Source organism: Bos grunniens, chromosome 8 (genome assembly GCF_055505025.1).
Source record: "Bos grunniens cultivar Pamir isolate PY7600 chromosome 8, Bosgru_T2T1.0, whole genome shotgun sequence".
NCBI classification, from domain to species: Eukaryota; Metazoa; Chordata; class Mammalia; order Artiodactyla; family Bovidae; genus Bos; species Bos grunniens.
The window spans coordinates 13,278,260-13,293,088 of record NC_141172.1 but is presented as its reverse complement, the minus strand read 5'-3'; the positions used below and the strand labels follow the sequence as shown (position 1 = coordinate 13,293,088).

The 14,829-nt window shown below is 38.8% G+C and overlaps 1 pseudogene; it reads right to left on the bottom strand.

Annotated features, from left to right (window-relative positions):
* Nucleotides 1-239: 239 nt before the first annotated feature.
* On the bottom strand, nucleotides 240-13,221 carry LOC147366678 (14-3-3 protein zeta/delta pseudogene; annotated as a pseudogene).
* Nucleotides 13,222-14,829: the final 1,608 nt, after the last annotated feature.

The following is a 14,829-nucleotide window of genomic DNA, read 5'->3' as shown; positions in this document are numbered from 1 at the left end:
CCCAGGTGATTGTTTAAGGACCAGTTAATGGTCTTTCTGTTTTTTGTTGTTTTTTGTTTACCTTGATAAGCTGGGCAATAGTTAATGATTGTCCTGTCCAGGTTTGAATGTTTTATGACTTATCAGACCAGAGAGGCATTTCCTGAATGTTTGGAAATTGAAACAAAGAGCAAGATGCTTACTTGAGAAGAAAAAAATTGAAAAAGAAAAAAAAGGAATTCAGGTCTTAAAGTCCCACACTATCTAGCAATTTCTGCCTCAGTTTTATCTAAAGTTGTCCTTGAAAGAAAGCAGGTTTTCTCAGAAGAGTTCAGATCTCAAAATAGAACACAGGGAAATTAAGAACCAGATCCAACCTGATAGAATGAGCCTATTCATTTCCTTTTTGCTGATTTCAAAAGCTTCTTAGTATGCCTGTTGTGACTGATCCACAATCCCTTTCTTGTCGCTAATGACAACCTCAGTAATGGAACAATAGTGGTCCCCTCTCGTTTTCTAATACAAGAATTTGCCCTCTGCTTGTATAGCATTGGGATCAAGAACTCTTCCAAAAGAGATGGTACATCATTACAGGCGTACTTGAAACTTGGTCTCAACTTTCAAGTCATCCGTTGTTTCCTTCAGCGTATGTCTTTAGCTCAGTACTTGAGATGACCCTCCAAAATGGCCTATAGCTGTTTATAACACTTTTTTAAGTAGCTGAGAGATTACCCTCCCCATTGGATAATTCAACTTTTGCTCAGTCACATGCATCATGCAGGCTGCCATGGCATCACAGTTCTCAGCCTGCTCAGCCAGTTTGGTTTCTGATCAGCTTATTTTCATTTATGACTGGATGTTTATGTCCAGCGTGGCTAGTGGAAGATGGATCGGGGTGCAGCATGGCTGACTTTTTGTTTTCAAAGATACTTTTATCAGATTAATGATGTTCTCATCTATTCCTGAATTACTAACAGAGTTTCTTTTTTATCATAAATTTGGTTTAAATGTTATTAAATGGCTTCCCTGCACCTAACTGACATTACCATATTGTTTTTCTCTTTTACTATTTTAATATGGTGAATTAGAGTCATGGATTGTTGAATCTTAAGGAGGAAAAGGAAGAGATAGAGAATGAGATGGTTGGATGACATCACTGACTCAGTGGACATTAATTTGAGCAAACTCTGATTGTGAAGGACAGGGAAGGCTGGTATGCTGCTGTCCATAGGGTGGCAAAGTGTCAGACATGAATTAGCAGCTTAATAACAACAACAATCCCGAAGAAGAGCAGTTTTATGCATTTCATTCTTATATAATTTATTTTCTTTGTTATATGTATACATACAAGTATAACTGTAACCAAGGAGGACCTTGTGGCACCTTCCTTGTTGACTCCTTCCCCAGATCCTCTAGATTAACTCCACTCTTAAGTACTTAGATCATCTAGTCCAGCATTTCTCATGATGTACTCTGCATATAAGTTAAATAAGCAGGGTGACAATATACAGCCTTGATGAACTCCTTTCCCGATTTGGAACCAGTTTGTTGTTCCATGTCCAGTTCTAACTGTTTCTTCCTGACCTGCATACAGGTTTCTCAGGAGGCAGGTCAGGTGGTCTCGTATTCACATCTCTCTCAGAATGTTCCACAGTTTGTTGTGATTCACACAGTCAAAAGCTTTGGCATAGTCAATAAAGCAGAAGCAAACTGGAACTCTCTTGCTTTTTCAATGATCCAACAGATGTGGGCAATTTGATTTCTGGTTCCTCTGTCTTTTTTAAATCCAGCTGGAACATCTGGAAATTCACAGTTCACGTAATGTTGAAGCCTGGCTTGGAGAATTTTGAGCATTAATTTGCTACATTTTAGATGAGTGAAACTGTGCAGTAGTTTGAGCATTCTTTGGCATTGCCTTTCTTTGGGATTGGAATGAAAACTGACCTTTTCCAGTCCTGTGGCCACTGCTGAGTTTTCCAGATTTGCTGGCATATTGAGTGCAGCACTTTCACAGCATCATCTTTTAGGATTTGAAATAGCTCAACTGGAATTCCATCACCTCTACTAGCTTTGTTGTAGTGATGCTTTCTAAGGCCCACTTGACTTCACATTCCAGGATGTCTGGCTCTAGGTGAATGATTACACCATCGTGTTTATCTGGGTCATGAAGATCTACTTTGTATAGTTCTGTGTATTCTTGCCACCTCTTCTTAATCTTCTGTTGCTGTTAGGTCCACACTATTTCTGTCCTTTATTGAGCCCATCTTTGCATGAAATGTTCCCTTGGTATCTCTAATTTTCTTGAAGAGATCTCTAGTCTCTCCCCATTCTATTGTTTTCCTCTATTTCTTTGCATTGATCACTGAAGAAGGCTTTCTAATCTCTCCTTGCTATTCTTTGGAACTCTGCATTCAAATGGGTATATCTTCCTTTTCTCCTTTGCCTTTCACATCTCTTCTTTTCATAGCTATTTGTAAGGCCTCCTCAGGCAACCATTTTTCTTTTTTGCATTTCTTTTTCTTGGGGATGGGCTTGATCCCTGCCTCCTGTACAATGTCACAAACCTCTGTCCATAGTTCTTCAGGTACTCTGTCTATCAGATCTAATCCCTTGAATCTATATCTCACTTCCACTCTACAGTCATAAAGGATTTGATTTAGGTCATACCTGAATGGTCTAGTGGTTTTCCCCACAGTCTTCAACTTAAATCTGAATTTGGCAATAAGGAGTTCATGATCTGAGCCACAGTCAGCTCCTGGTCTTGTTTCTGCTGACTGTATAGAGCTTTTCCATCTTTGGATGCAAAGAATATAATCAGTCTTATTTCAGTATTGGCCATCTGGTGATGTCCATGTGTAGAGTCTTCTCTTGTGTTGTTGTAAAAGGGTGTTTGCTATGACCATTGTATTGTCTTGCCAAAACTCTGTTAGCCTTTGGCCTGTTTCATTCTATAGTCCAAGGCCAAATTTGTCTGTTACTCCAGGTATTTCTTGACTTCCTACTTTTGCATTTCAGTCCTCTATAATGAAAAGGATGTCTTTTTGGGGTGTTAGTTCTATAAGGTCTTGAAGGTCTTCATAGAACTGTTCAACTTCATAGAACTTCAACATTCAGATAACTAAGATCATGGCAAATAGACAGGGAAACAGTGGAAACAGTGAGACTTTATTTTTGGAGGCTCCAAATCACTGCAGATGGTGACTGCAGCCATGAAATTAAAAGATGCTTGCTCCTTGGAAGAAAAGTTATGACCAACTCAATGGCTTATTAAAAAAAAAGAGACATTACTTTACCAATAAAGGTCCATCTAGTCAAGGCTATGGTTTTTCCAGTAGTCATGTATGGATGTGAGAGTTGGACCATAAAGAAAGCTGAGCGCAGAAGAATTGATGCTTTTGCACTATGGTGTTGGAGAAGACTTGAGAGTCCCTTGGACTGCAAGGAGATCCAACCAGTCAATCCTAAAGGAAATCAGTCCTGAATATTCATTGGAAGGACTGATGCTGAAGCTGAAACTCCAATACTTTGGCCACCTGATGTGAAGAACTGGCTCACTGGAAAAGACCCTGATGCTGGGAAAGATTGAAGGCAGGAAGAGAGGGGATGACAGAGGATGAGATTGTTGGATGGCATCACTGACTCAATGGACATGAGTTTGAGTAAACTCTGGAAGTTGGTGATGGACAGAGAGGCCTGGCATTATGCAGTCCATGGGGTCACAAAGAGTCAGACAGGACTGAGCAACTGAACTGAACAAAGTACTTAGATGATAGTATGTGATACACATTTCTAGAATTGTTTTACAATTGCTAATACCCCTACCAAAGGGAAGATGTAAATTACTTTATGACCATGAGCTTGTAGCCTGCAGGCCTCCTGGGGCCTAAGGACTGATCATGTTAACCCCTGTGTCACTGCCCTGTTACTTCACCATCAGCCAATCAGAGAACTGTGTTGTTCATATAACCTGTGACTCCTCTCCCTCACCCAGTCTTTAAAAATGCTTTCCTGAAACCTATCAGGGAGTTCTGGTACTTATGAGCACTAGCTTCCCTGAACAACTTGCTTGGCACTCAGCAATAAATGCTTCTCTTCACCACAACTGTCAGTAGATTGACTTTACTGTGTGTAGGTGAGCTGATCTGAATTTGGTTTGGCAACATGCTTTGCAGTTGTTTTAAACTTTATTATAAAGAGTATCATGCTATTTATAGCAATTTGATCCTTTTTGCTAAAAATACATCACCAACTCAATGGACATGAGTTTTGGACAAGCTCTGGGAGATACTGAAGGACAAGGAAGCCTGATATGCTGCAGTCCATGGGGTGGCAAAGAATCAGACAGAACTTAGTGCCTGAACAGCAACAACAAGGTTCATATATATTGTCACATTCATTCGTTTTGACTGTTTTTCATATTTCATTGTGTAAGCAAACAGTCTATTATATGGTTGTATCAGTTATCAGAACTTTTTATAAACAATAGTGATAAAGATGGAGTCCAGCAGGCACAGGGACAGAAAACTGGCAGTGGAATAGAGAGCCAAGAACTAGAGCCCTGCATTCACAGAACTTTAGGGACATCGTAGATAGGCTGTCTCATCAGCAAGGAGGGGTGGGAAGATTCAGTGAGTGAAGCTGAAAAGCTGGCTATCCACAAAAATAAAATCATATCTGAAAAGATTAAGGATTTGAATATTAAAAACAAAACTGTGAACGTCTTAGTCGAACATATTGGTGAACATATTTTAGGCATAAAAATTATTGACAATATTTGACAATATTAAAATTAAGAAATTTGGTTCATCAAAAGATACTCCTAAGTGAAACATAAATTATAAAAGAGAGAAAGCTATCAGCAATAAACACAGCCAAAAAGTAAATTTTATCAAGCTAGTTAAAGAACTACTATAAAATAGTAGGTAAAGCAGCAACTCAAAGAAAACAGTGGGGCAAAGACCAGGGAGAAACATTCCACAGCAGAGGAAATACATATGGCACATCTTTTATATCTGCTGCATTGGCAGGCAGGTTCTTTATCACCAGCGCCCCCAGGGAAGCCCATGTGTACACATATGTATATGTATACATAGGTATATGTATAGATATGAGAGAATATTAATCAACCATAAAAGAAGGAAATTCTGCCATGAATAAGCCTGGGGGACATTATCCTAACTGAAATAAACCAGACAAAGAAAGACAGATACTATATGGTCTTGCTTATATGTGGGGCCTGAAAAAGTCAAACTCAAAGAACCAGAAAGTAGAATGGTGATTGCCAGAGGATGGGGGTTAGGGGAAATGGGGAGATGTTGGTCAAAGGGCAGAAACTTTCAGTTATAAAATGAATCAGATCTGGGGCTCTAATATACAGCATGGTGATTATAGTTAATTACACTGTATTGTGTACTTGAAATTTGCTAAAAGAGAAAATCTAAAGTATTTTTGCACACACAAAAATGATAACTATATGAGGTTATGGATGTGTTAATTAACTTGATTGTGGTAATTATTTCACAACATGATTATACATTTAATCATCACATTGTACAGTCTTTAAAAAATACACTTATTTTGCAACCCACCCATTTTACTCACAAGCATTTACCCAAGAGAAATGAAAAAAAAAATGTACAAAGACATATCTATGAATATTCACAGAAATTTTATTTAGAATAGCCAAAAAAGTGGAAACAAACCAAATGTCCACCAACAAGTAACAAATTGTAGTACATCCATGTACGGAAATACTACCTTAAAAAAATAACTATTGATCCATGAAGCAATATGACTGGATTTCAAAAGAATGTGGATAAGAAAAGTACATACTATGTAATTCAATTTACATGAAATTCTTAAAACATCTAAACTACAGTGAGAGCTTAGAGCCGAAGGAGGTATATTGGTATCCAAAATAGGATTGGGGGCTCTTTGAGGTAATGATGGTCTTTTATGTTTTGGGCTTCCCTGGTAAAGAATCCACCTGCAAAGCAGTAGACACGGGTTCAATCCTTGGGTCTGGAAAATCCTCCAGAGAAGGAAATGGCAATCCACTCCAGTATTCTTGCCACAAAAATCACATGAACAGAGGAGTGTGGAGGGCTACCATCCCTGGGTCACAAAACATTGGACACATGCTCTGGAGCATGTTGGAGCATGCACACATAATCAACCATAATGGTTACCCGAGTCTACATATTTGTCAAAATGCATTGAAATGTATACTTACAATGAGAAGATTTCTTTTCTATAAATTGTACCCCAGTAAAATCGACAAAAAAGAATCTCACCTTCATTCTGGGTAGTACGTTCACAAATATTTATTAAAATAAGCAAACAATTTAATCACTTAAATTAGTAAATAAATATATACACAATGGAAGGTCACAAACGGACCAGTTGAATTATGATCAATCCAAGTATAGACACTTGAGATTCTTTAAAATTTCAAGAAGTTACATGTTCGCCCATACAGTCTCAATGCCTATACTGGATGCTTGGGGCTGGTGCACTGGGACGACCCAGAGGGATGGTATGGGGAGGGAGGAGGGAGGAGGGTTCAGGATGGGGAACACATGTGTACCTGTGGCGGATTCATTTTGATATTTGGAAAAACCAATACAATATTGTAAAGTTTAAAAATAAAATAAAAAAAAATAAATGAATTTTACTGGCATGTCCTAGCATTGATGCTTATAATATCTTTGATAGGAACATGTGTCATTAGTGCCTTGATATTTGAAAATTTATTAAAGATGCAAAGAAAATTATGTGACCCTTCAGCTGCTATCTACTATTAGCATATAGAGAAAAACAGTGGATAATTTGTCTGCAGACAGACGTAATGTCTGATCCTTGTTCACTGGAGTTGTAAGGCAGAACCAGTGGTGGATGGACAGGCAAGTGCAAGGAAGGGGTAGATACTTTCTTTGCTGGAATTCAGCATAGAAGCTGGAGCTTGATGTGCTGAAAGGTCCAAAGCAGAAAAAAATGTCAGAATGCCAACTCATGTAACTATTTTTCATTGGTTAGATTCCACTTATTTCTCTAAAAATTGAGATAGATAATCCTTGATCTCAGCCTAGCCTGCAGCTTTTTTAAAAAATAAGAGATAAAGGTTGCCCTAATATACAAAGAATAAAGAATATGATTTGAAGTTGAAGTTGCTGGCTTCTCCAAAAATATCTGAGCTTAATGCAATTATATAAACATCATTTCTTTTTTTTAATGTTTTTGCAAATCTTTTTTTAAATTAATTAATTAATTTTAATTGGAGGCTAATTACTTTACAATATTGTGGTGGTTTTTGCCATACAGTCACATGAATCAGCCATGGGTGTACATGTGTTCCCCATCCTGAACACCCCTCCCACTTCCCTCCCCATCCCATCCCTCAGGGTCATCCCAGTGCACTGGTCCCGAGCATCCTGTCTCATGCATCGGACCTGGACTGGCAATCCATTTCACATATGAGAATGTGCATGTTTCAATGCCATTCTCCCAAATCATCCCACCCTCATCTTCTCCCACAGAGTCCAAAAGTCTGTTCTTTACATCTGTGCCTCTTTTGCTGTCTCTCATATAGGGTCATTGTTACCATCTTTCTAAATTCCATATATATGTGTTAGTACGCTGTACTGGTGTTTTTCTTTCTGACTTACTTCGCTCTGTATAATAGGCTCCAGTTTCATCCGCCTCATTAGAACTGATTCAAACGCATTCTTTTGAATAGCTGAGTAATGTTCCATTGTGTATATATACCACAGCTTTCTTATCCATTTGTCTGCTATAAACATCATTTCTTAAGTAACTCACATAGCAATCACTGTAATTTCTCTGACACTGCCAGTTAATAGGGGAGAAGGAAATGGCAACCCACTCCAGTATTCTTGCTTGGAGAATCCTGTGGATAGAGGAGCCAGGTGGGCTGCTGTCCATAGGGTCGCACAGAGTCGAACACGACTGAAATGATTTAGCATGCATGCATGTATTGGAGAAGGAAATGGCAATCTACTCCAGTATTACCTGGAGAATCCCAGGGACAGAGGAGCCTGGTGGGCTGCCGTCTATGGGGTCGCACAGAGTCAGGCACAACTAAAGCGACTTAGCAGCAGCAGCCGATTAATAGAGACAACTATATTATGGCTCCATCCCATTAATGAGCTCTCAGATATCATCCAGGTAGTTTTCTTTACCAATCTGAGCCTCCAGGGAAGTCCATTACATAGTTTTCTTGTACTGACGTCCCTGGCGATGTTTCTTGCTTGAGAGGTAGAAAATGCAAACCCAGAAGGTGCAAGTTCAGGAGTCAGGTAGACCTGGGTTTATATTCTAACACTTCACTTAGTAGATATTTGGCACTGAAAAATTTGCAACTTTTCTATGTCCTGCTTTCCTCATTTGTAGTATCATGAGACTAATAGCAAGAAAGTAACTTTTTGAAAGGTTTTTATATCTTTATAGTGTTAAATGAATTATTATATACAGGTGTTTAGAGTTACATGAAAAATGTATTTAGAAATATTTTGGTTCCATGAAAATGTTTATGTAGTGATATTTTGAGTGACCAGTTTGTCCTGAAATACTAATTTTCTACCTAAGAGGCTGGACTCAAGATCCTTCTCACTTTAGAAACTAACCTGTAGAAATATTGTAAAGTTAAATAAAATACAATTAAAAAAATAAATAAAATATTATAAATTTAAAAGAAAAAAATAGAAAGAAAAAAAAGAAATAGATTCTCAGTGGACTTGAATGTGTTTGGAAACCTATGACTCAAACTGAAAATGATTAGCTAAAGAAAAAAGAATTATTTTGTTTTTATTTCTTAAAGAGTTATCACCAACCCTGATTGTAACTGTGATCCTTCTCAATAATAACTGTTTATTCTTGCCAAGCAGGTAAAATACACTAATCTGGGTTTGGTGATTAACTCAGATCACTCAAATCTCTATTTGACAGGCACTTCTTATCTCTCTCTATTTTTCTTCCCTGTGCAATTTTGGAATGACATCTTAGTATTTTCCTTCTCTTCAGTTGAAAACAAAACTAAACTAAATTAAAGCTAAATGAAACTTAACAGAACAATACAAACATTCCCCTCCCAAATAAAAACACCTTGGGACGTGTACTTGTGTATCATGATATAACCAGAAATATTTCCTTCATACCAGTGTGATTCTAAAGAAAAAGAAAGAAAAAGAAAAAGAAAAAAGAAAAAAAAGAAAAAGAGCATTGACCCAAGATTAGGGAACAGTACAAGAAATTTTAGAGTTGTTTAGACTTTCCAGCACTAAATCTGATGTTTAATATCCAGATCTGGAGTGTCTTACCATCCTAAATATAAGAGACTATTACTGATTATACATGGCTTAGTTATATAAATCCTGTTCTGTCATGAGAACCAATTCATGGAAAATAAAGTCATGTAAAGTGATATTTAAAAATAAAAGTAGTCTTAAAAATGTATCTATTAAAAATGATAAATGTTTACTTAAAAACATCCAAGCTATGTACTTCTAAAATAGAATAAAATATCACTAACACCTAGAAACTGGAGAAGGCAACAGCACCCCACTCCAGTACTCTTGCCTGGAAAATCCCATGGACGGAGGAGCCTGGTAGGCTGCAGTCCATGGGGTCGCTAAGAGTCGGACACGACTGAGCGACTTCCCTTTCACTTTTCACTTTCATGCATTGGAGAAGGAAATGGCAACTCACTTCAGTATTCTTGCCTAGAGAATCCCAGGAATGGGGGAGCCTGGTGGGCTGCCGTCTGTGGGGTCGTACAGAGTCGGACACGACTGAAGCAACTTAGCAGCAGCAGCAGCAACACCTAGAAACAAGGACAAAAGCACATTAATTCTATTTTACTTTGTTGAGTTCCAAGATGAAAGAATATGTTTATACAACTTGGACTACTTACTTTATTGTGCAAAATTATTGCAGTGAGAAAACAATTTTGCTTTTTTTTTTCCTTATGAGAAAAGTATTTAGCAAGAGGGAAGCAGTTGGACTTTCCTGTAGTCCAGTAGTTAGGTTAAGAATCTGCCTGCCAGTGGCAGAGGACATGGGTTTGATCCCTGGTCCTGGAAGATCTCACATGCCTGGAGCAACTAAACTCATGCACCAAAACTTTTGAGTTTGCACTCTAGAGCCTGGGAGCCACAACTTCTGAAGCCCTTGCACCTACACGACATACTCTGCAACAGAGAAGCCACTGCTATGAGGCAGAGCACCACAAGAAAGACCCAGCCCAGTCATAAATAGACAGAGAGGCAGCTTTCTAAGAAGCTCACATCTAAGACATGAGGGTTCAATTCCTGGGTCAAGAAGACCTCTCGGAGGAGGAAATGGCATCCCCCTCCAGTATTCTTGCCTGGAGAATCCCATGGACAGAGGAGCCTGGCGGGCTATCATCCACAGGGTCACAAAGAGCTGGACATGATGAACTGACTTAGTACGCACATGCACACATCCTGATATTAAACTGAAGGTTATTTTCTGAATCTATATGATCTCTCTTTGACAGTTATTTGGACACCGCTGACATACCACTATAGATTACAACATTATAAAAAAAAAAAAAGATTACAACATTATATCCTTAGTTCTTATTCCGAGTTTTGCTTCTTGGTTTAATTAGTTGGATCTCATTGCCAGTCAGAAATAGGAACTTCAAGGTTTACTCTTGATATTTAAGTAAAATTGTCCTCCAGGCAATTCAGTGATGGGCTTTTCTATGAGAACAGAGCCTTCTGGGGATCGAATGCACAGCATGGTGATTATAGTTAATAATACTATATTGTGTGCTTGAAATTTGCTAAGAGATTATATCTTAAGTGTTCTAACCACACACACACACACACACACACACACACACATGTACACATACAGAGACATCTAGGTGAGATGATAGCTATATGATAATCATTACACAATGCATGTATATATGAAAACATCAGCTGTATGGCTTAAATACATATAATTTTTATTTGTCAATTATACCTTTAAAATAAAGCTAGAAAAATACGGGTCAGCAATCATAATTTACAGTTATTGAACGATCAAGCCTTACCCTTTCTATATTGAACTGTCTGCTTAAAGGAGAATCACAAGGCTTTTAAATATTTAAGGTGTCTCTAAAAGAAGGAAGTGGAGAGACACAAATCACGACTTAAAGCCCTTAGGCTGATTAAGTCAGAGCTGAGGAAGCATTTTATTTCCTTTCTGAAGTTCTAATCTTTTTCTCCCAATTTTATTTTCTTAGGGTGCTGTGCCTTGGTCTTTAGATCAATGAAATTCTGATTTACTAATTTTACATGCCATTTTTGATCACTTTGCTTCTATAGTACGACAGCTCTGATTCCCCCAACCCTTCCTCCTCCTCTTCCAGTCTTAGAAGCGTGGTACAAACCCAGTATTCCATTACTGAAGGAAGTTCGTACAGGTCAAACTAGCCAACTGAGCATATATACTAGGCATTTTTTTTTTTTACTGCTCTAGAACAGTGGCTAACAGAATATCTCACTTTATACTAGGAGTCATGTTATATATTTGAAACAAAACATCATAAACAAATCTGGCATCTTATGATCCACCATTTACTGAATCATGATTTTTAACAGTTCTTTTACTTTTCTAAAATTCAGTTGCCATGTTGGGAAAATAAAAAAAATCTAAATACATTTACTTAGTAAAATGACATATGCTCATTTTGAATATAATACATGCAAAAATATCTGTATGTAGTAGGTATTCTAAAAGTGAGTCTCCTATTTCCAGTATTTCCTAAAATGAAACATTTATATTTTCATAAACCACTGTTTTAGCTTTTAATTGAAAATTATTTCATTCTAGTTTTAGGGAGAGTATTTTAAATCCCATTCCAGCACTTTGATTATCAAAGCAAAAACTGAGTTCTAAAGCTGTCAGGAGATGGCAAGGGAATCAACCTTCTTCTTTATGGATTCTTTTATGGTTAAGTTAATACCTCTTTCAAGAGTCAGAATTGTTGCCTTTTGGTTTTGACACTGAACTTAAAGTGATGATATTTCAGGGAAAACTGAAATGCAAAGGATGCTGTGTTGCATTTACTTTAAGGGTCATTCATGACGACTTTTACTTGTCTTAGTCATTAGCCTCCCTGTTTTGAAAAGGCCAGGTACATTTGGGTCAGTGCAGAGGGTGGTCACCGGTAGCTTGCACTCTGTTGCTGTCACCCAGCTGCTGAATGGCTGTATTTTACATTCCACAGGTAATGGAGGCGGTCAGAGCTAGTCCAATTCCTACACAAATCAGAACTTCACCAAGGACTCAGCAGTGTCTGATTTTTAGTAAGAAAGGCTTTTTCTGCTCAAGTCCCTCAAATAATCTACATCAGATTTTCAATGAGGCTGCAGCAATGATTGTCTGTGAATGCATTTCATTAGCCCATTAATGAACTCTATGGTAAAATGACTTCAGAACTTAGAATGTAAATATGTAGGTAAAGATAGGACAGACTCAAACTTTGTTTCGAATATTTGCTTTAACTTGGATTAAATATTATGAGATGCACACTGTGTTGTTATTCATTCCTTTTTTAAAAAATTTACTTGTTTATTTATGTATGACTGTGCTGAGTGTTACTTGCTGCGAGTGAGCGTTCTCTTGCTGTGGGGCACAGGTTTCTCGTTGCTTGTTGCAGAGCACAGGCTCTAGAGCAAGCGGCCTCTGTAGTTACGGTGAGCGGGCTCTGTAGATGAGGCTCACGGGCTCTGGAGTGCAAGATCAGTATTTGTGGTTCAAGGGGCTAGTTGCTCCAGGCATGTGGAATCTTCCCAGATCAGGGATCAAGCCCATGTCCTCTGAATTTGGCAGGTGGATTTTTTCTTTTTACTGGGGAATACCTCAACAAGTTACGGCCCACTAGGGAGATGTCCATTCTAATTTTCCTGGGATAGATTTTGAAACTTTATTTTTCTTGGAGCCACTGCTTTTGCTGGCAGCAGCCTCCTCGGGTCCACTGCTGAGTGGCTCCTCCTTGGCGGGCAATTTTCCTGTCCTTTCTTCCTTGGGGACTCTCTTGTTTCCTATCTCTTTGGAGTCACTAACTGGTTCCTCTTTGGGGAAAGTTTTCTTCCTTTTGGAAAGACTTCCAGTGCCTGCTATCTCTTCAAGATCACTACTAACCAGCTCCTCTTTAAGATTTCTTTTTCTTGGATTTGGAAAAGGAGACAGATGGGTCTTCAATTCCATTTCCTGAGAAGCCTCCTGGGGCTTTTGCTTCTTTTGGGGCCTCTCACCTGTCTCCTCACACTCCCTGGGGCACTACTATTTTCTGAAGATTTCAGGGCAATTGCAGCCAGCCTTTTCTTTTCCTTCAAGCATTTCTTCTATTTCTCCAGGTTCCCAGCAATCTCAGCAGCTGCTTCATCTGCCTGAACCATTGCTTCCTTCATGACATCCAGATTCTTTCATGGGACCTGTCCAATCTCACAGAAGGATAGCCACTCCTTAACTTGTTCTCAAATCTTCTCCCATAAACATTGGGTACTGAGGTGAGTACCTCAGTGTGTGTGCTAAATCACTTCAATTGTGTCCGACTCTTTGCGACCCTATGAACTGTACCCTGCCGGGCTCCTCTGTCTGTGGGATTCTCCAGGCAAAAATACTGGAGTGGGTTGCAACTTCCTCCTCCAGGGGATCTTCCTGACCCAGGGATCTAATCTGCATCTGTTACATCTCCTGGATTGGCAGGTGGGCTCTTTACCACTAGCGCCATCTGGGAAACCCCTAGATACTTCGGAGAGGCGATCAATTCATGAGGCAATACTGCACTTATTTGCCAACTATCGGAAGATGTGGCCTTTTTTTAGTGGCTGTTTGGCCAATGAAGGTAGAGTGGAAAATGAGTCCATATTTTGGGGTGTTATCCCTTGTCTTCAAGGCTCTGGAAACTTGGTTGCTTTGCTGGGTCCTGGGAATCACTCTGGCAGGTGGGTGATAAACTACTGGATCACAAGGAAAGTCCGTCATTCATTCTTTACATCAACTTATTAGTATATGTGGTTTCAGAAACTTCAGTAACAGCATGCTTGCTCACTGCACTATTCCCTCTTGCTTCTGTCTAAACCCAGCCTAACAGGCTGCAGCATCCAAACACTGACAGTTTTATTTGAGCATTGAGCAGGGATTTTATTTCACTTCATTACATCTTATCACACTTTTCATTTTTTATTCCACTAAGGCAGGCTCATCTTCCTTTCACACTGCCAGAGGCTACCAATTGGTAATAAATCTCAGCTTCCCAGCCCACTCAAAAGAGGAGAAATCAAATGAGAAAAAAGGAAGTAGACCATGGCCACTGGTTCCATTCATGCTCATAGATTTTTTGCAAACTTAGGGGACTTGTTAAGATTAACATATTACTATTCACAGATAACCATGCGTTGTACAAAAGGAGACTTGGATTCATTTTTTTTTTTTTTACTTTTATTGAAGTGCAGTTGATTTACAATGTTGTGTTAATTACTGTTGTACAGCAAACGATTCAGTATGTATATAGACATTCTTTATATTCTTTCTCATTATGGTTTGTCATAGGCTATTGAATATAGTTCTCTGTGCTCTACAGTAAGACCTTGTTGTTTATCCATCATATATATAAAAACTTACATCTGCTAAGGGCTGCCCTTGTAGCTCAGTCAGTAAAGAATCTGCCTGCAATGCAGGAGGCTTGACTTTGATCCCTGGGTTGGGAAGATCCCCTGGAGAGGGAAAAGGCAACCCACTCCAGTATTCTTGCCTGGAGAATCCCATGGACAGAGGAGCCTGGTGGGGTATAGTCCATGGGGTTGCAAGAGT